The following is a 20,401-nucleotide window of genomic DNA, read 5'->3' as shown; positions in this document are numbered from 1 at the left end:
GAGCAGAACTGTAGTTATCAATATTCACATTGACGCAGAGAAAACAAAAAACGACACAAAAGGCCGTTACCTAGCAACGGCTACGCTGTGCATTTCGCCCTCAGGGGAAGCTAATGATATGCTCCAGGCGAGCATCAAACTAACCAACTTAATATTGTGATACTTAGGCGCTTTCTACTTCTGGATTGGCACACATATGCTGCATCGTCTCTGGATCATCAGTAAGTACGTCACATTAGATATTTGTTTTATCGCCCTGCTGTAAATTAAAGGGCAGTTTTTCAACGGCTGTCAGTTCTGCTTCTAGCTTCACTACATCGCCCTAGCAGCACCTACGCACTGCGTTCAGATGTGCTCACCTCCGCCCTGGCGTTGAGCGCCTACAGCGCCATCGCCTTCGGCCTCTGGTGGCAGGAGGGTAGCCGACACATGAGGGCGTGGGTGGGACGCAGCACAACGCGGTGGTGGTGTAACGGTCAGCATGGTTGCTTCCCAAGCAGTTGATCCGGGTTCGATTCCCGGCCACCGCACAAAACGTACCTTTTTCTTCTACGGGTATTCCACGTAACGAAACGCGATCTTCGAAACTGTGAACTGTCGCGGTACGAATAGTTTTCCTTCGCCCCTCGTCTCAGTCCGTGCTGCCATGGCGCTAGTCTGCGGGTTTCGTTTCTCAGCATCGTGTGTCTCCATGTCTCGACTTTGCTCGGCTGACGCGAAAGCTGACGCTTGGAAATGGGCATATATGTAGAGGGCAGGTGCGAGAAACGACTGGGAGAGATCAAAAATCGACAAACACACGACAGAATCTTTCATTTTATTGTGGCCACAGATTCGCCCCTTAGTGTACCGAGAGGTAAGAGTGGCGCCAGCGTGCGGGACCGCATCATTATCGCTAAGCAACAGCGAAACCGAAGGAAAAATGCAAAATGAAAGAAGCGAACAGCACATCGAGTTCCCAGCCGAGCACGCATCCAAGTACTAACCACGGCCAACGAATCTTAACGCCGGTGAACATACGAGAACCGCTGCACTACGCGCGGTATGGCCGTTGGCGACAGTATCGCGCAACGTGTAAACATCTTACTTCTTGTGAAGATCGCTTGTTATTTACCTGGCAGTGTCACGCTGGAGGAAGCATTGTCTCTTAGGGGAGAAAAATGAAACGGCACTTGGTGCGGTCGAATACGTGGCCTTTGTGTTCACAGCACGACGCTCTAACTTACTCAGCTATCGAGCTACGCAATGTGGCACGTCTGCAGTCCAATACCCGATCCACCGTCTCATCCACCTTTATTACTGCCCTGACTCTCATTTAAACACATATCTGCTTTCCTTCACGTTTGCTCGCCTGATGCTTGGACCCCAAAAACCACAACACAAAGATATCGTAAATGCTGTGAGAATAACCAAGACACAGCAAGCAAAAGTATGTTCGGCTACCGGGAATCGAATCCTGGCCTCGTGGCGAAAGCCATGTCTCCTAGCAGCTTTCCATTCTTTCTGACCGCCAGACAATCAGACTTGCAAGGCAAGCACCATAGTCACTGCCGTCTCTAGTAGTATCTGTGGAACCTGTTCCCGCGTAATTTACTTGTTTTCCCGCATGTATGAAATTGGTAGTTTTGGAATATCTAAAATACATTGTCAGATGTGGGGTTCGAACACACGCTTCCCTTAGGGAACCAGAGCTTAAATCTGGCGCCTTAGACCGCTCGGCCAATCTGACGTGTGAGCGCAAAGTCTCTACTACCGTCCTTTCAAGGAATATCTCCAGAGCCTGACGGCGAAATTAGCGTGTTTTCTTTCCTTGTGTGAAGGAATTACGTTGGTTTTAGAGTATTTAAAACGAGTTGTCAGATGTGAGGTTGCACCACAAACCTCCCTTTCGGGAACCACAGCTTAAACATGGTGCCTTAAACCATTGTTTTCCGTCGCCATCTGTCTTGAGTGGAACGAGCAGAACTGTAGTTATCAATATTCACATTGACGCAGAGAAAACAAAAAACGACACAAAAGGCCGTTACCTAGCAACGGCTACGCTGTGCATTTCGCCCTCAGGGGAAGCTAATGATATGCTCCAGGCGAGCATCAAACTAACCAACTTAATATTGTGATACTTAGGCGCTTTCTACTTCTGGATTGGCACACATATGCTGCATCGTCTCTGGATCATCAGTAAGTACGTCACATTAGATATTTGTTTTATCGCCCTGCTGTAAATTAAAGGGCAGTTTTTCAACGGCTGTCAGTTCTGCTTCTAGCTTCACTACATCGCCCTAGCAGCACCTACGCACTGCGTTCAGATGTGCTCACCTCCGCCCTGGCGTTGAGCGCCTACAGCGCCATCGCCTTCGGCCTCTGGTGGCAGGAGGGTAGCCGACACATGAGGGCGTGGGTGGGACGCAGCACAACGCGGTGGTGGTGTAACGGTCAGCATGGTTGCTTCCCAAGCAGTTGATCCGGGTTCGATTCCCGGCCACCGCACAAAACGTACCTTTTTCTTCTACGGGTATTCCACGTAACGAAACGCGATCTTCGAAACTGTGAACTGTCGCGGTACGAATAGTTTTCCTTCGCCCCTCGTCTCAGTCCGTGCTGCCATGGCGCTAGTCTGCGGGTTTCGTTTCTCAGCATCGTGTGTCTCCATGTCTCGACTTTGCTCGGCTGACGCGAAAGCTGACGCTTGGAAATGGGCATATATGTAGAGGGCAGGTGCGAGAAACGACTGGGAGAGATCAAAAATCGACAAACACACGACAGAATCTTTCATTTTATTGTGGCCACAGATTCGCCCCTTAGTGTACCGAGAGGTAAGAGTGGCGCCAGCGTGCGGGACCGCATCATTATCGCTAAGCAACAGCGAAACCGAAGGAAAAATGCAAAATGAAAGAAGCGAACAGCACATCGAGTTCCCAGCCGAGCACGCATCCAAGTACTAACCACGGCCAACGAATCTTAACGCCGGTGAACATACGAGAACCGCTGCACTACGCGCGGTATGGCCGTTGGCGACAGTATCGCGCAACGTGTAAACATCTTACTTCTTGTGAAGATCGCTTGTTATTTACCTGGCAGTGTCACGCTGGAGGAAGCATTGTCTTTTAGGGGAGAAAAATGAAACGGCACTTGGTGCGGTCGAATACGTGGCCTTTGTGTTCACAGCACGACGCTCTAACTTACTCAGCTATCGAGCTACGCAATGTGGCACGTCTGCAGTCCAATACCCGATCCACCGTCTCATCCACCTTTATTACTGCCCTGACACTCATTTAAACACATATCTGCTTTCCTTCACGTTTGCTCGCCTGATGCTTGGACCCCAAAAACCACAACACAAAGATATCGTAAATGCTGTGAGAATAACCAAGACACAGCAAGCAAAAGTATGTTCGGCTACCGGGAATCGAATCCTGGCCTCGTGGCGAAAGCCATGTCTCCTAGCAGCTTTCCATTCTTTCTGACCGCCAGACAATCAGACTTGCAAGGCAAGCACCATAGTCACTGCCGTCTCTAGTAGTATCTGTGGAACCTGTTCCCGCGTAATTTACTTGTTTTCCCGCATGTATGAAATTGGTAGTTTTGGAATATCTAAAATACATTGTCAGATGTGGGGTTCGAACACACGCTTCCCTTAGGGAACCAGAGCTTAAATCTGGCGCCTTAGACCGCTCGGCCAATCTGACGTGTGAGCGCAAAGTCTCTACTACCGTCCTTTCAAGGAATATCTCCAGAGCCTGACGGCGAAATTAGCGTGTTTTCTTTCCTTGTGTGAAGGAATTACGTTGGTTTTAGAGTATTTAAAACGAGTTGTCAGATGTGAGGTTGCACCACAAACCTCCCTTTCGGGAACCACAGCTTAAACATGGTGCCTTAAACCATTGTTTTCCGTCGCCATCTGTCTTGAGTGGAACGAGCAGAACTGTAGTTATCAATATTCACATTGACGCAGAGAAAACAAAAAACGACACAAAAGGCCGTTACCTAGCAACGGCTACGCTGTGCATTTCGCCCTCAGGGGAAGCTAATGATATGCTCCAGGCGAGCATCAAACTAACCAACTTAATATTGTGATACTTAGGCGCTTTCTACTTCTGGATTGGCACACATATGCTGCATCGTCTCTGGATCATCAGTAAGTACGTCACATTAGATATTTGTTTTATCGCCCTGCTGTAAATTAAAGGGCAGTTTTTCAACGGCTGTCAGTTCTGCTTCTAGCTTCACTACATCGCCCTAGCAGCACCTACGCACTGCGTTCAGATGTGCTCACCTCCGCCCTGGCGTTGAGCGCCTACAGCGCCATCGCCTTCGGCCTCTGGTGGCAGGAGGGTAGCCGACACATGAGGGCGTGGGTGGGACGCAGCACAACGCGGTGGTGGTGTAACGGTCAGCATGGTTGCTTCCCAAGCAGTTGATCCGGGTTCGATTCCCGGCCACCGCACAAAACGTACCTTTTTCTTCTACGGGTATTCCACGTAACGAAACGCGATCTTCGAAACTGTGAACTGTCGCGGTACGAATAGTTTTCCTTCGCCCCTCGTCTCAGTCCGTGCTGCCATGGCGCTAGTCTGCGGGTTTCGTTTCTCAGCATCGTGTGTCTCCATGTCTCGACTTTGCTCGGCTGACGCGAAAGCTGACGCTTGGAAATGGGCATATATGTAGAGGGCAGGTGCGAGAAACGACTGGGAGAGATCAAAAATCGACAAACACACGACAGAATCTTTCATTTTATTGTGGCCACAGATTCGCCCCTTAGTGTACCGAGAGGTAAGAGTGGCGCCAGCGTGCGGGACCGCATCATTATCGCTAAGCAACAGCGAAACCGAAGGAAAAATGCAAAATGAAAGAAGCGAACAGCACATCGAGTTCCCAGCCGAGCACGCATCCAAGTACTAACCACGGCCAACGAATCTTAACGCCGGTGAACATACGAGAACCGCTGCACTACGCGCGGTATGGCCGTTGGCGACAGTATCGCGCAACGTGTAAACATCTTACTTCTTGTGAAGATCGCTTGTTATTTACCTGGCAGTGTCACGCTGGAGGAAGCATTGTCTTTTAGGGGAGAAAAATGAAACGGCACTTGGTGCGGTCGAATACGTGGCCTTTGTGTTCACAGCACGACGCTCTAACTTACTCAGCTATCGAGCTACGCAATGTGGCACGTCTGCAGTCCAATACCCGATCCACCGTCTCATCCACCTTTATTACTGCCCTGACTCTCATTTAAACACATATCTGCTTTCCTTCACGTTTGCTCGCCTGATGCTTGGACCCCAAAAACCACAACACAAAGATATCGTAAATGCTGTGAGAATAACCAAGACACAGCAAGCAAAAGTATGTTCGGCTACCGGGAATCGAATCCTGGCCTCGTGGCGAAAGCCATGTCTCCTAGCAGCTTTCCATTCTTTCTGACCGCCAGACAATCAGACTTGCAAGGCAAGCACCATAGTCACTGCCGTCTCTAGTAGTATCTGTGGAACCTGTTCCCGCGTAATTTACTTGTTTTCCCGCATGTATGAAATTGGTAGTTTTGGAATATCTAAAATACATTGTCAGATGTGGGGTTCGAACACACGCTTCCCTTAGGGAACCAGAGCTTAAATCTGGCGCCTTAGACCGCTCGGCCAATCTGACGTGTGAGCGCAAAGTCTCTACTACCGTCCTTTCAAGGAATATCTCCAGAGCCTGACGGCGAAATTAGCGTGTTTTCTTTCCTTGTGTGAAGGAATTACGTTGGTTTTAGAGTATTTAAAACGAGTTGTCAGATGTGAGGTTGCACCACAAACCTCCCTTTCGGGAACCACAGCTTAAACATGGTGCCTTAAACCATTGTTTTCCGTCGCCATCTGTCTTGAGTGGAACGAGCAGAACTGTAGTTATCAATATTCACATTGACGCAGAGAAAACAAAAAACGACACAAAAGGCCGTTACCTAGCAACGGCTACGCTGTGCATTTCGCCCTCAGGGGAAGCTAATGATATGCTCCAGGCGAGCATCAAACTAACCAACTTAATATTGTGATACTTAGGCGCTTTCTACTTCTGGATTGGCACACATATGCTGCATCGTCTCTGGATCATCAGTAAGTACGTCACATTAGATATTTGTTTTATCGCCCTGCTGTAAATTAAAGGGCAGTTTTTCAACGGCTGTCAGTTCTGCTTCTAGCTTCACTACATCGCCCTAGCAGCACCTACGCACTGCGTTCAGATGTGCTCACCTCCGCCCTGGCGTTGAGCGCCTACAGCGCCATCGCCTTCGGCCTCTGGTGGCAGGAGGGTAGCCGACACATGAGGGCGTGGGTGGGACGCAGCACAACGCGGTGGTGGTGTAACGGTCAGCATGGTTGCTTCCCAAGCAGTTGATCCGGGTTCGATTCCCGGCCACCGCACAAAACGTACCTTTTTCTTCTACGGGTATTCCACGTAACGAAACGCGATCTTCGAAACTGTGAACTGTCGCGGTACGAATAGTTTTCCTTCGCCCCTCGTCTCAGTCCGTGCTGCCATGGCGCTAGTCTGCGGGTTTCGTTTCTCAGCATCGTGTGTCTCCATGTCTCGACTTTGCTCGGCTGACGCGAAAGCTGACGCTTGGAAATGGGCATATATGTAGAGGGCAGGTGCGAGAAACGACTGGGAGAGATCAAAAATCGACAAACACACGACAGAATCTTTCATTTTATTGTGGCCACAGATTCGCCCCTTAGTGTACCGAGAGGTAAGAGTGGCGCCAGCGTGCGGGACCGCATCATTATCGCTAAGCAACAGCGAAACCGAAGGAAAAATGCAAAATGAAAGAAGCGAACAGCACATCGAGTTCCCAGCCGAGCACGCATCCAAGTACTAACCACGGCCAACGAATCTTAACGCCGGTGAACATACGAGAACCGCTGCACTACGCGCGGTATGGCCGTTGGCGACAGTATCGCGCAACGTGTAAACATCTTACTTCTTGTGAAGATCGCTTGTTATTTACCTGGCAGTGTCACGCTGGAGGAAGCATTGTCTTTTAGGGGAGAAAAATGAAACGGCACTTGGTGCGGTCGAATACGTGGCCTTTGTGTTCACAGCACGACGCTCTAACTTACTCAGCTATCGAGCTACGCAATGTGGCACGTCTGCAGTCCAATACCCGATCCACCGTCTCATCCACCTTTATTACTGCCCTGACACTCATTTAAACACATATCTGCTTTCCTTCACGTTTGCTCGCCTGATGCTTGGACCCCAAAAACCACAACACAAAGATATCGTAAATGCTGTGAGAATAACCAAGACACAGCAAGCAAAAGTATGTTCGGCTACCGGGAATCGAATCCTGGCCTCGTGGCGAAAGCCATGTCTCCTAGCAGCTTTCCATTCTTTCTGACCGCCAGACAATCAGACTTGCAAGGCAAGCACCATAGTCACTGCCGTCTCTAGTAGTATCTGTGGAACCTGTTCCCGCGTAATTTACTTGTTTTCCCGCATGTATGAAATTGGTAGTTTTGGAATATCTAAAATGCATTGTCAGATGTGGGGTTCGAACCCACGCTCCCCTTAGGGAACCAGAGCTTAAATCTGGCGCCTTAGACCGCTCGGCCAATCTGACGTGTGAGCACAAAGTCTCTACTACCGTCCTTTCAAGGAATATCTCCAGAGCCTGACGGCGAAATTAGCGTGTTTTCTTTCCTTGTGTGAAGGAATTACGTTGGTTTTAGAGTATTTAAAACGAGTTGTCAGATGTGAGGTTGCACCACAAACCTCCCTTTCGGGAACCACAGCTTAAACATGGTGCCTTAAACCATTGTTTTCCGTCGCCATCTGTCTTGAGTGGAACGAGCAGAACTGTAGTTATCAATATTCACATTGACGCAGAGAAAACAAAAAACGACACAAAAGGCCGTTACCTAGCAACGGCTACGCTGTGCATTTCGCCCTCAGGGGAAGCTAATGATATGCTCCAGGCGAGCATCAAACTAACCAACTTAATATTGTGATACTTAGGCGCTTTCTACTTCTGGATTGGCACACATATGCTGCATCGTCTCTGGATCATCAGTAAGTACGTCACATTAGATATTTGTTTTATCGCCCTGCTGTAAATTAAAGGGCAGTTTTTCAACGGCTGTCAGTTCTGCTTCTAGCTTCACTACATCGCCCTAGCAGCACCTACGCACTGCGTTCAGATGTGCTCACCTCCGCCCTGGCGTTGAGCGCCTACAGCGCCATCGCCTTCGGCCTCTGGTGGCAGGAGGGTAGCCGACACATGAGGGCGTGGGTGGGACGCAGCACAACGCGGTGGTGGTGTAACGGTCAGCATGGTTGCTTCCCAAGCAGTTGATCCGGGTTCGATTCCCGGCCACCGCACAAAACGTACCTTTTTCTTCTACGGGTATTCCACGTAACGAAACGCGATCTTCGAAACTGTGAACTGTCGCGGTACGAATAGTTTTCCTTCGCCCCTCGTCTCAGTCCGTGCTGCCATGGCGCTAGTCTGCGGGTTTCGTTTCTCAGCATCGTGTGTCTCCATGTCTCGACTTTGCTCGGCTGACGCGAAAGCTGACGCTTGGAAATGGGCATATATGTAGAGGGCAGGTGCGAGAAACGACTGGGAGAGATCAAAAATCGACAAACACACGACAGAATCTTTCATTTTATTGTGGCCACAGATTCGCCCCTTAGTGTACCGAGAGGTAAGAGTGGCGCCAGCGTGCGGGACCGCATCATTATCGCTAAGCAACAGCGAAACCGAAGGAAAAATGCAAAATGAAAGAAGCGAACAGCACATCGAGTTCCCAGCCGAGCACGCATCCAAGTACTAACCACGGCCAACGAATCTTAACGCCGGTGAACATACGAGAACCGCTGCACTACGCGCGGTATGGCCGTTGGCGACAGTATCGCGCAACGTGTAAACATCTTACTTCTTGTGAAGATCGCTTGTTATTTACCTGGCAGTGTCACGCTGGAGGAAGCATTGTCTTTTAGGGGAGAAAAATGAAACGGCACTTGGTGCGGTCGAATACGTGGCCTTTGTGTTCACAGCACGACGCTCTAACTTACTCAGCTATCGAGCTACGCAATGTGGCACGTCTGCAGTCCAATACCCGATCCACCGTCTCATCCACCTTTATTACTGCCCTGACACTCATTTAAACACATATCTGCTTTCCTTCACGTTTGCTCGCCTGATGCTTGGACCCCAAAAACCACAACACAAAGATATCGTAAATGCTGTGAGAATAACCAAGACACAGCAAGCAAAAGTATGTTCGGCTACCGGGAATCGAATCCTGGCCTCGTGGCGAAAGCCATGTCTCCTAGCAGCTTTCCATTCTTTCTGACCGCCAGACAATCAGACTTGCAAGGCAAGCACCATAGTCACTGCCGTCTCTAGTAGTATCTGTGGAACCTGTTCCCGCGTAATTTACTTGTTTTCCCGCATGTATGAAATTGGTAGTTTTGGAATATCTAAAATGCATTGTCAGATGTGGGGTTCGAACCCACGCTCGCCTTAGGGAACCAGAGCTTAAATGTGGCGCCTTAGACCGCTCGGCCAATCTGACGTGTGAGCGCAAAGTCTCTACTACCGTCCTTTCAAGGAATATCTCCAGAGCCTGACGGCGAAATTAGCGTGTTTTCTTTCCTTGTGTGAAGGAATTACGTTGGTTTTAGAGTATTTAAAACGAGTTGTCAGATGTGAGGTTGCACCACAAACCTCCCTTTCGGGAACCACAGCTTAAACATGGTGCCTTAAACCATTGTTTTCCGTCGCCATCTGTCTTGAGTGGAACGAGCAGAACTGTAGTTATCAATATTCACATTGACGCAGAGAAAACAAAAAACGACACAAAAGGCCGTTACCTAGCAACGGCTACGCTGTGCATTTCGCCCTCAGGGGAAGCTAATGATATGCTCCAGGCGAGCATCAAACTAACCAACTTAATATTGTGATACTTAGGCGCTTTCTACTTCTGGATTGGCACACATATGCTGCATCGTCTCTGGATCATCAGTAAGTACGTCACATTAGATATTTGTTTTATCGCCCTGCTGTAAATTAAAGGGCAGTTTTTCAACGGCTGTCAGTTCTGCTTCTAGCTTCACTACATCGCCCTAGCAGCACCTACGCACTGCGTTCAGATGTGCTCACCTCCGCCCTGGCGTTGAGCGCCTACAGCGCCATCGCCTTCGGCCTCTGGTGGCAGGAGGGTAGCCGACACATGAGGGCGTGGGTGGGACGCAGCACAACGCGGTGGTGGTGTAACGGTCAGCATGGTTGCTTCCCAAGCAGTTGATCCGGGTTCGATTCCCGGCCACCGCACAAAACGTACCTTTTTCTTCTACGGGTATTCCACGTAACGAAACGCGATCTTCGAAACTGTGAACTGTCGCGGTACGAATAGTTTTCCTTCGCCCCTCGTCTCAGTCCGTGCTGCCATGGCGCTAGTCTGCGGGTTTCGTTTCTCAGCATCGTGTGTCTCCATGTCTCGACTTTGCTCGGCTGACGCGAAAGCTGACGCTTGGAAATGGGCATATATGTAGAGGGCAGGTGCGAGAAACGACTGGGAGAGATCAAAAATCGACAAACACACGACAGAATCTTTCATTTTATTGTGGCCACAGATTCGCCCCTTAGTGTACCGAGAGGTAAGAGTGGCGCCAGCGTGCGGGACCGCATCATTATCGCTAAGCAACAGCGAAACCGAAGGAAAAATGCAAAATGAAAGAAGCGAACAGCACATCGAGTTCCCAGCCGAGCACGCATCCAAGTACTAACCACGGCCAACGAATCTTAACGCCGGTGAACATACGAGAACCGCTGCACTACGCGCGGTATGGCCGTTGGCGACAGTATCGCGCAACGTGTAAACATCTTACGTCTTGTGAAGCTCGCTTGTTATTTACCTGGCAGTGTCACGCTGGAGGAAGCATTGTCTTTTAGGGGAGAAAAATGAAACGGCACTTGGTGCGGTCGAATACGTGGCCTTTGTGTTCACAGCACGACGCTCTAACTTACTCAGCTATCGAGCTACGCAATGTGGCACGTCTGCAGTCCAATACCCGATCCACCGTCTCATCCACCTTTATTACTGCCCTGACACTCATTTAAACACATATCTGCTTTCCTTCACGTTTGCTCGCCTGATGCTTGGACCCCAAAAACCACAACACAAAGATATCGTAAATGCTGTGAGAATAACCAAGACACAGCAAGCAAAAGTATGTTCGGCTACCGGGAATCGAATCCTGGCCTCGTGGCGAAAGCCATGTCTCCTAGCAGCTTTCCATTCTTTCTGACCGCCAGACAATCAGACTTGCAAGGCAAGCACCATAGTCACTGCCGTCTCTAGTAGTATCTGTGGAACCTGTTCCCGCGTAATTTACTTGTTTTCCCGCATGTATGAAATTGGTAGTTTTGGAATATCTAAAATGCATTGTCAGATGTGGGGTTCGAACCCACGCTCCCCTTAGGGAACCAGAGCTTAAATCCGGCGCCTTAGACCGCTTTTTTTTTTTTTTTTTTTTTTTTTTTTTTTTTTTTTGTACCTCTGGTGGGACTCGAACCCACAATCCCCGGTTTAGGAGACCGATGCCTTATCCATTTTTTTTTTTTTTCGTTTGTTTTGACAAATTTTCCAAAAGATGTAATTTTTTTTTGTTCCTTAATCTCTAATCTCTTTGTTCGTTGTATTGTGGTTAGACGTTTGTCTTCTGTCCATCTTCGTTGTTCGTTTTCTTTCTTCGGGTTTGCATTTTTGTTGATTAAAATACACCAAAATATTTATATCGTCGAAAGAACTGCTACTGGGAAGGAAATATTCGTGAAATTCAGACGTTGTCATATGCATCATACCCAGGAGACAAATGAGTGTCTTCGCAGAGAGTCTATCCTTCGACTGTAGTACAGGGATGACGAATTGTTGTAACAGATGTCCCACTTGTCCATGTTCTATGGCATCCCAAGGACGACGTGAAGAAAATGTTGAAATGTTGACTGATACCGGTGACCATATTGGCTGGTTGTGCGCCAGTGTTGTGTTGAGAGATAGACTTGAAAATCTAAGACATTAGGGGCACTGCCGGACAGAATATAGTTGATAAAATGTCCCACGAGCCATAGGTAACTGTTATGTTTGGCAGCTGGGAAAAGTCGGAAATCTGGGCGCAGAATGTCTTGGATCTGAATCGCATGAGGCGCAGTCCGGTTAAGCACAGCGAGTTTTTTGCGCGTCCAGTTCCAGATGTGCACTTGGTCCTTGCAGACAAACAGATGAGCAATAGTCGCCACCACGTGGCACAAGCCGCAGTAGGGACTCGGTTCAAGATTAATCCTGTGTCGCTTTTCTTGCGTCGGTACAGTTTCAGTGACCACGTCATACCATTTGGAGCGAACATCTGTCGGAAGTGTCGGATTATGAATGTTAGTCCAAACGAGGGACCAATTGCAAGCCGGATACTTCTTTTCCAAGGGGCCAGGCAGTGACGGCCGAAGTAAGTGGCGGTACAGTTGAACTGTCGGCTTCTTGAAAAGCTCGTCGTCGAGATAGCTACTTTCAAGATAATACAGTGCTATATGCTGAAAGTGCGGGCTGACGCGGCCAATGTCCACAGGCGGAGATAAGTTGGGAGGGCGGAACAGCTGATAGAGCCGCTTCGTGACGGTGTCTTCGCTGGCGGTGAGTATACGCCATGAGCGTTTCAGATACAGAGCCAAGGCGTGAATGCCGGGGTTTTTCAAGCCGAGGCCTCCCATATCGCATGGCAAAGCTGTCGTGGTGAAGGAAACCTTAAAAATATTGAGCTTCCAGACGTACCAGGCGGCCGCCGCTAGAAGTGATCTTGCTACTGTGGTTGGCATGGGTAGGACGGCGGCAACAAACTGTAATTTGGAGAGGGCATAAGAATTGACGAAAAAGGCTCGCTGCAAACGATCGAGGTGTCGCATATTTTGGTCACGCAGGAGTGCTTTTATCGCCTGAATTTTGGGTATCCAATTTTTGTGAGACATGTCCAGTGGCCGGGCCGTGACGTAGAGACCAAGGTGTTTTCTAGTCTGTACACAGGGCAGCCAAGCGTCGCCCGTGAGCGGTCGTTCCTGACCAAGCGTTAAGACGGCGGATTTATTGACGTTTAACATTGCACCACTATCGCTTTGGAATTCCTCAAGAATGCGCTTCGCTGCGGTGACATCGCGAACGTCATTAAGGAGCACGCTGACATCGTCGGCGTATGCTTGGACCACAGACTTGACACCATAAAACTGGAATCCAGGTAGGCTATGATGTAGGCGGCGCAACAAGGGTTCCATGAGGATCGCATAAAGCGTCGTTGAGAGAGGGCAGCCTTGCTTGATACCCCGTGAGAGCTGGATGTACTCCGTCAATGTATCATTGATCAGGAACCGTGTACGGGTACCACGGATACAGTAGTTGATGAGGTGGATAAAATTAAGACTGAAGCCCATAGTTTCCATCACGCTACTGAGATAACGATAGTCAGCCCGATCGTAAGCCTTCAAAATCGAGAAATGCTATGGCCATAGGAGTGTGGGTGGCCCAGGTCAGGGAGACGAGATCCCGATACAGCGCCAAAATGGTGGACAATGAGCGACCACGTATCGCACTCATTTGGTATGGTCCCAGAAGATCGGGTAACAGCTGCCGTAATCGGGCATTGAGGGCGCGCGTCAGAAGTTTAAAGTCCGCATTGAGCAAAGTAATGGGCCGCAGATCTTTGGTGGTGATCGGCGTCGGCGTCTTAGGTAGTAAAACAGTTAACCCCTCTGTGAAGGCTTGGGGCAGAGCAATCCCACGTAGTATTTCATTGTACATCTCCGTGAGTCCGTCCCCTAATATAGGCCAATATTTGACGTAAAACTCGACAGAGAGCCCGTCCGTGCCCGGAGATTTATTTCGTGGTGCGGCAAGCAGGGCATCCTTTAGTTCTTCGTTGGTAAAGGGAGCGAGCAAGTCCCGATTGTGGTCGTCGGTAATGCGGTACGGTGGGTGTCCAGAGTGATACCATTCCCGCACTTTCTCATGTGGTACACCCGCACGGGTGTAAAGTGCGGCAAAGTGGTTGGCAACATGGTTTTTGATGTCGCGGTGTTGGGTATAAAAAGCACCGTCGGCATCTTGCAACTTATGAATAAGTTTCCTGCGCGCCGCATGTAACTGTTGGACGATATGGTGAACAGACGTCTGCTGTTGCGGCAAGTTGGTGAAGTCACGTGCACGAATCTGGTGGCCGATAGCGTTCCGTCCCATCAAGGATGTAATTTTCGCTTGGAGTCTGCGTACGTGCGTGATGTTATTAGGCACCTGATGATAATCCCGGTACAATTCTCGCAGGGCGCAGAAATAGAATTCAGTGATTTCCTTCTCACCGCGCGCGCGAATCCTGGCGTGGTGTCTGAGGCAAGTAATGAGTTTCCTCTTTGCATAAAGCATCCACCAATCAATCCACGTGGGGTACGTGGGTCTGCGTGATGTTACGGAATGCCAAACCGACCGTATCTCACGCTCTAAAGTGGCGTCTTGTAAGAGGCGACAGTTGAGTTGCCATCGTCCGAAGCCTCTGTAAACCTTCTGCGGCGAGTGATTTAAGACGGTGTGGTAAGCGATATGGTCACTGAAATTAACGGGCCAATATTCGCAAGTTCCCACGTCGGCTAAAAGATCGCGGTGCACATATATGCGATCTAACCTGCTGGAAGACGTCGGCGTAAAGTGAGTAAAGGCAACATCATCTGGGTGGAAGGTCTCCCATGTGTCGACTAACTGCAATTCTGTGACCAGTGTCAGCAGTTCCTGACTGAAGTTAAAATTCGGCGTTTGATCGGAGCGGCGCAAAACGCAGTTAAAGTCACCACCCATAATAATACGCAGACGCAAGTCGGTGATTAAAGGCGCTATCTCTCCAGTATAAAACTCCTTCCTCGCCGCTCGCGCGCTGGAACCGGAAGGAGCGTACACATTAAGAAGGAGTACATCATGGAACTGGGCGGCAATGCCCCGTCCTGTAGGTAACATGGACAAACAAGAACATTCAATGCCTTCCCGATACAGAATGATGGTACCGGCCTCCGTTCCTATATTGACAATGGCGTCATAACCGGGGACGTCGGCTAGGAGTGGAGTCATGGCTTCCTGTACGAACAGAATATCTATATCAGCGGCCCGTAAATACTGTCGAAGGCTGTGGATTTTTGCTTGAGAGACAATGCGGTTTACATTCAGAGTAGAAATCTTATAGGATTGTCGTGAACGGAGCGATATGGGACGACTGGTCATCTGCAGATGGAAACAGGTAAGATTTTTATCCCTTCAGCAGTCGTCCGCTTCGGAGGTCGAATAAGTCTAGACGTCGCCGTCCGTGGAAGCTGCATTGCGCCGAGGCGTAAGCAGCGTATCACCAGTTGCCATCGGTTCGTCACGGTCGGGAGTGCCGGCCATATCTTCAGTGTCATCCGCCCAATTGACAACAGACACTGCCGTTGTCGCGCCTGCTGTGGCGGTTCCGGAACCGCATAGCGGGCCGTCACCCTGCGCATCCGGCACTTGCTCCGTCCGCGGTGGTGCACAAGTCTCTGCCCTCCCCGTGTCAAGGTTGGAGACATCATCGTCAATATTCATGGGTGAGGCCAACGACGGAAGACAATCGTCGGTCCCCGAAGTGTCATCGCAGATCATGCGGCCTGCTTGTTTGGCCTTTTCACGCAAGAGGGGCGCCGATTGGGCTGCCTCAGGACGAGCGATCCGACGTTTCTTGTGTTTTTTCGGGGAGGACCTACCGACGGAGACTTCCGCATTCTCTAAAGGAAGAGGAAGAGCCCCTGTCTCTTGCCGTCTGTCAACATCGGTAGTAGCAGCCTCTACGCCGTCGACCCGAGCTGCCTCACGTGAGGCGTCACGGGGCGCCGCGTCTAGTAAGCCAGTGGCCGGCAAAGCTTCCTGAGTGGTAGATATTTCCATAGGTACATCTCCGTCATTCGTAATATCGGCCACACGAAGTCCCACGTCCACAGCCGGCGCCGTGGGTGTATTAGCACGGACCGCCGCTACATAAGTAGTTGGTAATATTGTCGGTTGCGTGGGAGTGGCTAGTTCACCCGCAGGCAGCTGTGTTACACGTCGTTGGATGCACTGTGCTCGGACGTGGCCTGTGGAATTACAGCCGGAACATGTACGGGGCTGTCCCTCATACATGATTATCGCCCTATAGCCACAAATCGTTAGGTAGGATGGAATATGCCGTTGCAATTCGATCTTAATTTGCCGCACACCATTCAAGACAGGGTACTTATGGAACGAGGCCCACTTTTCGGCAATGTTACTGATAATTTTGCCGTAGGACTTAAGAGAAGCATTAATTTGTTCGGCCGTGATTTCAAAAGGCAACTCGAAAATTCTGACGGTGCGAATACCAAGACCAGCGTGGACAACAGTCACCTCTCCCACATTCCCGTCACTGTGTCGAAATTTATAGGTACCGCCACATGACTCGATGATTTTGTCGCACAATTCTGGGTCACGCAATTTGATATAAACCGTGCTACTAACAATAGACAAATGGATACCAATGATATCGGTGGGGGGTAATTTTACGTCTTCATCAAGAAATCGTTCGACTTCGTAATACTTCGGTCGAGAGAAACTGCCATCAAACATAAACTTCAAAGTATCTTTTCGCTCTGGGTGATCCATGTTAGGTTCTAGTCGTTAACAACAAGATGTAATGCGCGCCGCAACGGCCCTCGACTCACCACGTGCCGCACCGCAAGCCGCAGCTGAGCACGTAAACAACGCTCCAGGCACGTCCGACTGGCACGACGGCCGCACCTCGACGGACCCCTAGACCAACGAGCCCTGTGACACGGCGAATGCCAATTATTCCAGTCCCTCGATGTCGTCCAGGGTGTCCTGGAAGTCTCGTGTACGCTGGCGGGATGGGGGCGGCGCGAATTCCCGCGGTCGGCGGCCTTCCTGGGCTATTGGTACCTTCATGTAGAGCTGCCGCTGGGCTCGCAATGCCTGCTGCTGAGAAAGTGATTGCTTTTGCTGATATGACTTGCAGTAACGACTGCGCGAAACGCCGCTATCTCGTTAGGGGTGCTACGGCAGACACCCTCTCGAGCACCCCGAAGACTTCTTGAGCCCTCGGCTGTGATGGGTTCCAGGCTGACAAAAGAACTGTCGTGTGTGCATTCGCGGACGAGAGAAAGTCTGAGGCAAGTTCGAGTGAACAATGATGGACTCCTCGGGTCCGTCGATTCCGTAGTGTAGCGGTTATCACGTCTGCTTCACACGCAGAAGGTCCCCGGTTCGATCCCGGGCGGGAACAGTACTTTCCTGCCTATGTCGTATTGTCCTCCAATGAGCCACGTCGTGTGTGGATCTGCTGCATGTCCCTTCGTTTTGCAAGTACCACATTTATTGAATTTTTTAGTTACGATGGCAACATCACTACAAGTTGTCTGTGAAGTAAGGTGCACACAAGCAGTTTCCGTGGTGTAGCGGTTATCACGTCTGCCTAACACGCAGAAGGTCCCCGGTTAGATCCCGGGACGAAACACATTTTCATCACTTTAAGCAAGACGTACTAACATGCATCTGCTACCATCTGTACCCGAAACCCTCGTAATCGCCTTCACGCGTCGGACCCGAGTGTCAATTGCTCACATCGAATAAGAAATTCATTTGATATTGACGGCGAGCTCTTTGCGCTGACTCAGCCACTGACGTGCGATCAGTTTGCACAAAACGCTAGGGCTCGTCCGGGATTTGAACCCGGGACCTCCTGCACCCTAAGCAGGAATCATACCCCTAGACCAACGAGCCCTATGACACGGCGAATGCCAATTATTCCAGTCCCTCGATGTCGTCCAGGGTGCCCTGGAAGTCTCGTGTACGCTTGCGGGATGGGGGCGGCGCGAATTCCCGCGGTCGGCGGCCTTCCTGGGCTATTGGTACCTTCATGTATAGCTGCCGCTGGGCTCGCAATGCCTGCTGCTGAGAAAGTGATTGCTTTTGCTGATATGACTTGCAATAACGACTGCGCGAAACGCCGCTATCTCGTTAGGGGTGCTACGGCAGACACCCTCTCGAGCACCCCGAAGACTTCTTGAGCCCTCGGCTGTGATGGGTTCCAGGCTGACAAAAGAACTGTCGTTTGTGCATTCGCGGACGAGAGAAAGTCTGAGGCAAGTTCGAGTGAACAAGGATGGACTCCTCGGGTCCGTCGTTTCCGTAGTGTAGCGGTTATCACGTCTGCTTCACACGCAGAAAGTCCCCGGTTCGATCCCGGGCGGGAACAGTACTTTCCTGCCTATGTCGTATTGTCCTCCAATGAGCCACGTCGTGTGTGAATCTGCTGCATGTCTCTTCGTTATGCAAGTACCACATTTATTGAATTTTTTAGTTACGATGGCAACATCACTACAAGTTGTCTGTGAAGTAAGGTGCACACAAGCAGTTTCCGTGGTGTAGCGGTTATCACGTCTGCCTAACACGCAGAAGGTCCCCGGTTCGATACCGGGCGGAAACACTTTTTCATCACTTTAAGCAAGACGTACTAACATGCATCTGCTACCATCTGTACCCGAAACCCTCGTAATCGCCTTCAGGCGTCGGACCCGAGTGTCAATTGCTCACATCGAATAAGAAATTCATTTGATATTGACGGCGAGCTTTTTGCGCTGACTCAGCCACTGACGTGCGATCAGTGTGCACAAAACGCTAGGGCTCGTGCGGGATTTGAACCCGGGACCTCCTGCACCCTAAGCAGGAATCATACCCCTTTTTTTTTTTTTTGTTTTTTTTTTGTTTTTTTCGGGCCTCCATCCACCCCTTCTAGCCCGTCCTCACGCTCGCCAAAAGTGCCTTCATCGGCTCGACTTCTCCGCCATTAGCAAAAATCTCCGTTGGAATAAAAAATTAATCACGAAACAAATGGATTCTCTTCAGTATCCATGTGGTTATTTGGTTTACCAATATATGTGATGTGGAAAATGAAGCAAATGAAATCTTCTGCAGGAATGTTAGAAAACTCATCACTTTCCGAGGGAGACTGAATGTATGAAAATAAACTTGGTGATGCTGGAGTCTTCCACAGCAAGGAGGAACAACTCTTCTCTTCCTCTGACAGGAGAAGTCCAAACATAACATAAATACGTCTTCTTTTCAATAAACGAATCTTACTAATTGAATAAACAAGAAACGAATAATATATAATTTGAATATTAGATCTACAAAATTCGACGGGGATCTCATAGAACAGTCTCGCAGAGCTCTCGACAGGAGAGGCATCATCCCCCAAAGCGTCACCACTGTCGGGGTGGTCCGTTTCATATTCGTGGCCGTTCGATCGCCGCATTCCGAATCCTAATTGCGACTATCATAGTCGTGAAAGGGCCATCCATCAGAGTTTTCGGACTGCGACGGCGCCCTGGAGGAATATCTCTCTACGTCAACGTTCGGAGGAGAAAGAAAGCATACTTTTCTCTATATTTGTCGATTCGTTGAAGTTTCTGGTGTTGAGTTATTAGGTATAGCCAATAGTCTTCTTTATTTTTTTCTGGCGCCGATAATATATAATACACCGTCTGACCTTGAAGCCAAGTGACTGCTCGTCGTTTTGCCGGAGGGTATGGAACGGCATCAGGAGTGAGGAGTCCAGCTGGAGTAATCATTCTAGGTGCAGTACGCAGCATACTTGAGAGCTTCCGTGCAAAGAGAAGCCAGATGTCCTTCACATTTTCGCATAGAAAGCGATGTTCGATGGTATCTAGGTGAGTACAGTGAACGCAGTTCGGAGTATCTGCCAAGTGGATCATGTGTAGTTTTGAATTTGTCGGTATGATCCTATTGACCGCCATGTACCATGTAGACCGCACCTGCGATGGTAAGTGTGCGTCATGAATGTTTTCCCAGATCTTGGCCCAGTTGCAGTCTCTATACTTCACTTCTATTCTGTTGCGCGGCTTACTGTCCGTCAGGCAGCTGTAAAGTGCTTTGACCCGGTAAAGATCATTCTCAGGTATGTTGCTTTGAATATAGCTGTATTCGAGGAAAAAAGTACTAAAGTGGCTAAATGCAGTCGGGATGTGACTTACGTTTACCGGAGGCGTCATGCTGGCAGGTGCAATTTCATTGAGAAGGTGGGCCGTTAAGGAATTTGGTGATCGTTGCCATTGTTTATACATGTTGCTGATATATAATGCTTTCGCTTTGTGGTAAACATCTGTCAGATTTAGGCCGCCCTTTCCCAAGGGGAGCGTCAAAGTTGCAAATGGGACTTTGAAAATGTGTCCCCTACTGACAAAGTGTCCGAGCGCTGCAAGCATTCGTTGTGCGATGACCTTTGGTATTGGTAGCATTTGTGCGACATAATTCACTTTAGAAACAAT

General features: G+C 49.6%; 16 non-coding genes across 16 annotated transcripts; 10 read left to right on the top strand and 6 right to left on the bottom strand.

Annotated features, from left to right (window-relative positions):
• The first annotated feature begins 458 nt into the window (after positions 1 to 458).
• Trnag-ccc (transfer RNA glycine (anticodon CCC)) lies at positions 459 to 530 on the top strand. Its single transcript has one exon. It is a non-coding gene; the product is annotated as a tRNA-Gly (tRNA).
• A 1,115-nt stretch (positions 531 to 1,645) lies between these two features.
• Trnal-uaa (transfer RNA leucine (anticodon UAA)) lies at positions 1,646 to 1,729 on the bottom strand. Its single transcript has one exon. It is a non-coding gene; the product is annotated as a tRNA-Leu (tRNA).
• Positions 1,730 to 2,415: 686 nt separating this feature from the next.
• Trnag-ccc (transfer RNA glycine (anticodon CCC)) lies at positions 2,416 to 2,487 on the top strand. The gene has a single exon. It is a non-coding gene; the product is annotated as a tRNA-Gly (tRNA).
• Positions 2,488 to 3,602: 1,115 nt separating this feature from the next.
• Positions 3,603 to 3,686, bottom strand: Trnal-uaa (transfer RNA leucine (anticodon UAA)). Its single transcript has one exon. It is a non-coding gene; the product is annotated as a tRNA-Leu (tRNA).
• Positions 3,687 to 4,372: 686 nt separating this feature from the next.
• Trnag-ccc (transfer RNA glycine (anticodon CCC)) lies at positions 4,373 to 4,444 on the top strand. Its single transcript has one exon. It is a non-coding gene; the product is annotated as a tRNA-Gly (tRNA).
• Positions 4,445 to 5,559: 1,115 nt separating this feature from the next.
• Trnal-uaa (transfer RNA leucine (anticodon UAA)) lies at positions 5,560 to 5,643 on the bottom strand. Its single transcript has one exon. It is a non-coding gene; the product is annotated as a tRNA-Leu (tRNA).
• A 686-nt stretch (positions 5,644 to 6,329) lies between these two features.
• On the top strand, positions 6,330 to 6,401 carry Trnag-ccc (transfer RNA glycine (anticodon CCC)). The gene has a single exon. It is a non-coding gene; the product is annotated as a tRNA-Gly (tRNA).
• Positions 6,402 to 7,516: 1,115 nt separating this feature from the next.
• On the bottom strand, positions 7,517 to 7,600 carry Trnal-uaa (transfer RNA leucine (anticodon UAA)). Its single transcript has one exon. It is a non-coding gene; the product is annotated as a tRNA-Leu (tRNA).
• A 686-nt stretch (positions 7,601 to 8,286) lies between these two features.
• Positions 8,287 to 8,358, top strand: Trnag-ccc (transfer RNA glycine (anticodon CCC)). Its single transcript has one exon. It is a non-coding gene; the product is annotated as a tRNA-Gly (tRNA).
• Positions 8,359 to 9,473: 1,115 nt separating this feature from the next.
• Positions 9,474 to 9,557, bottom strand: Trnal-uaa (transfer RNA leucine (anticodon UAA)). The gene has a single exon. It is a non-coding gene; the product is annotated as a tRNA-Leu (tRNA).
• Positions 9,558 to 10,243: 686 nt separating this feature from the next.
• On the top strand, positions 10,244 to 10,315 carry Trnag-ccc (transfer RNA glycine (anticodon CCC)). The gene has a single exon. It is a non-coding gene; the product is annotated as a tRNA-Gly (tRNA).
• Positions 10,316 to 17,264: 6,949 nt separating this feature from the next.
• On the top strand, positions 17,265 to 17,337 carry Trnav-cac (transfer RNA valine (anticodon CAC)). Its single transcript has one exon. It is a non-coding gene; the product is annotated as a tRNA-Val (tRNA).
• Positions 17,338 to 17,495: 158 nt separating this feature from the next.
• Trnav-aac (transfer RNA valine (anticodon AAC)) lies at positions 17,496 to 17,568 on the top strand. Its single transcript has one exon. It is a non-coding gene; the product is annotated as a tRNA-Val (tRNA).
• Positions 17,569 to 17,762: 194 nt separating this feature from the next.
• Positions 17,763 to 17,834, bottom strand: Trnap-agg (transfer RNA proline (anticodon AGG)). The gene has a single exon. It is a non-coding gene; the product is annotated as a tRNA-Pro (tRNA).
• Positions 17,835 to 18,236: 402 nt separating this feature from the next.
• On the top strand, positions 18,237 to 18,309 carry Trnav-cac (transfer RNA valine (anticodon CAC)). The gene has a single exon. It is a non-coding gene; the product is annotated as a tRNA-Val (tRNA).
• A 158-nt stretch (positions 18,310 to 18,467) lies between these two features.
• On the top strand, positions 18,468 to 18,540 carry Trnav-aac (transfer RNA valine (anticodon AAC)). The gene has a single exon. It is a non-coding gene; the product is annotated as a tRNA-Val (tRNA).
• The last annotated feature ends 1,861 nt before the right edge of the window (positions 18,541 to 20,401 follow it).

This window comes from Schistocerca serialis, chromosome 2, assembly GCF_023864345.2.
Source record: "Schistocerca serialis cubense isolate TAMUIC-IGC-003099 chromosome 2, iqSchSeri2.2, whole genome shotgun sequence".
NCBI classification, from domain to species: domain Eukaryota; kingdom Metazoa; phylum Arthropoda; class Insecta; order Orthoptera; family Acrididae; genus Schistocerca; species Schistocerca serialis.
This window is presented reverse-complemented; position numbering and strand designations above follow the sequence as displayed.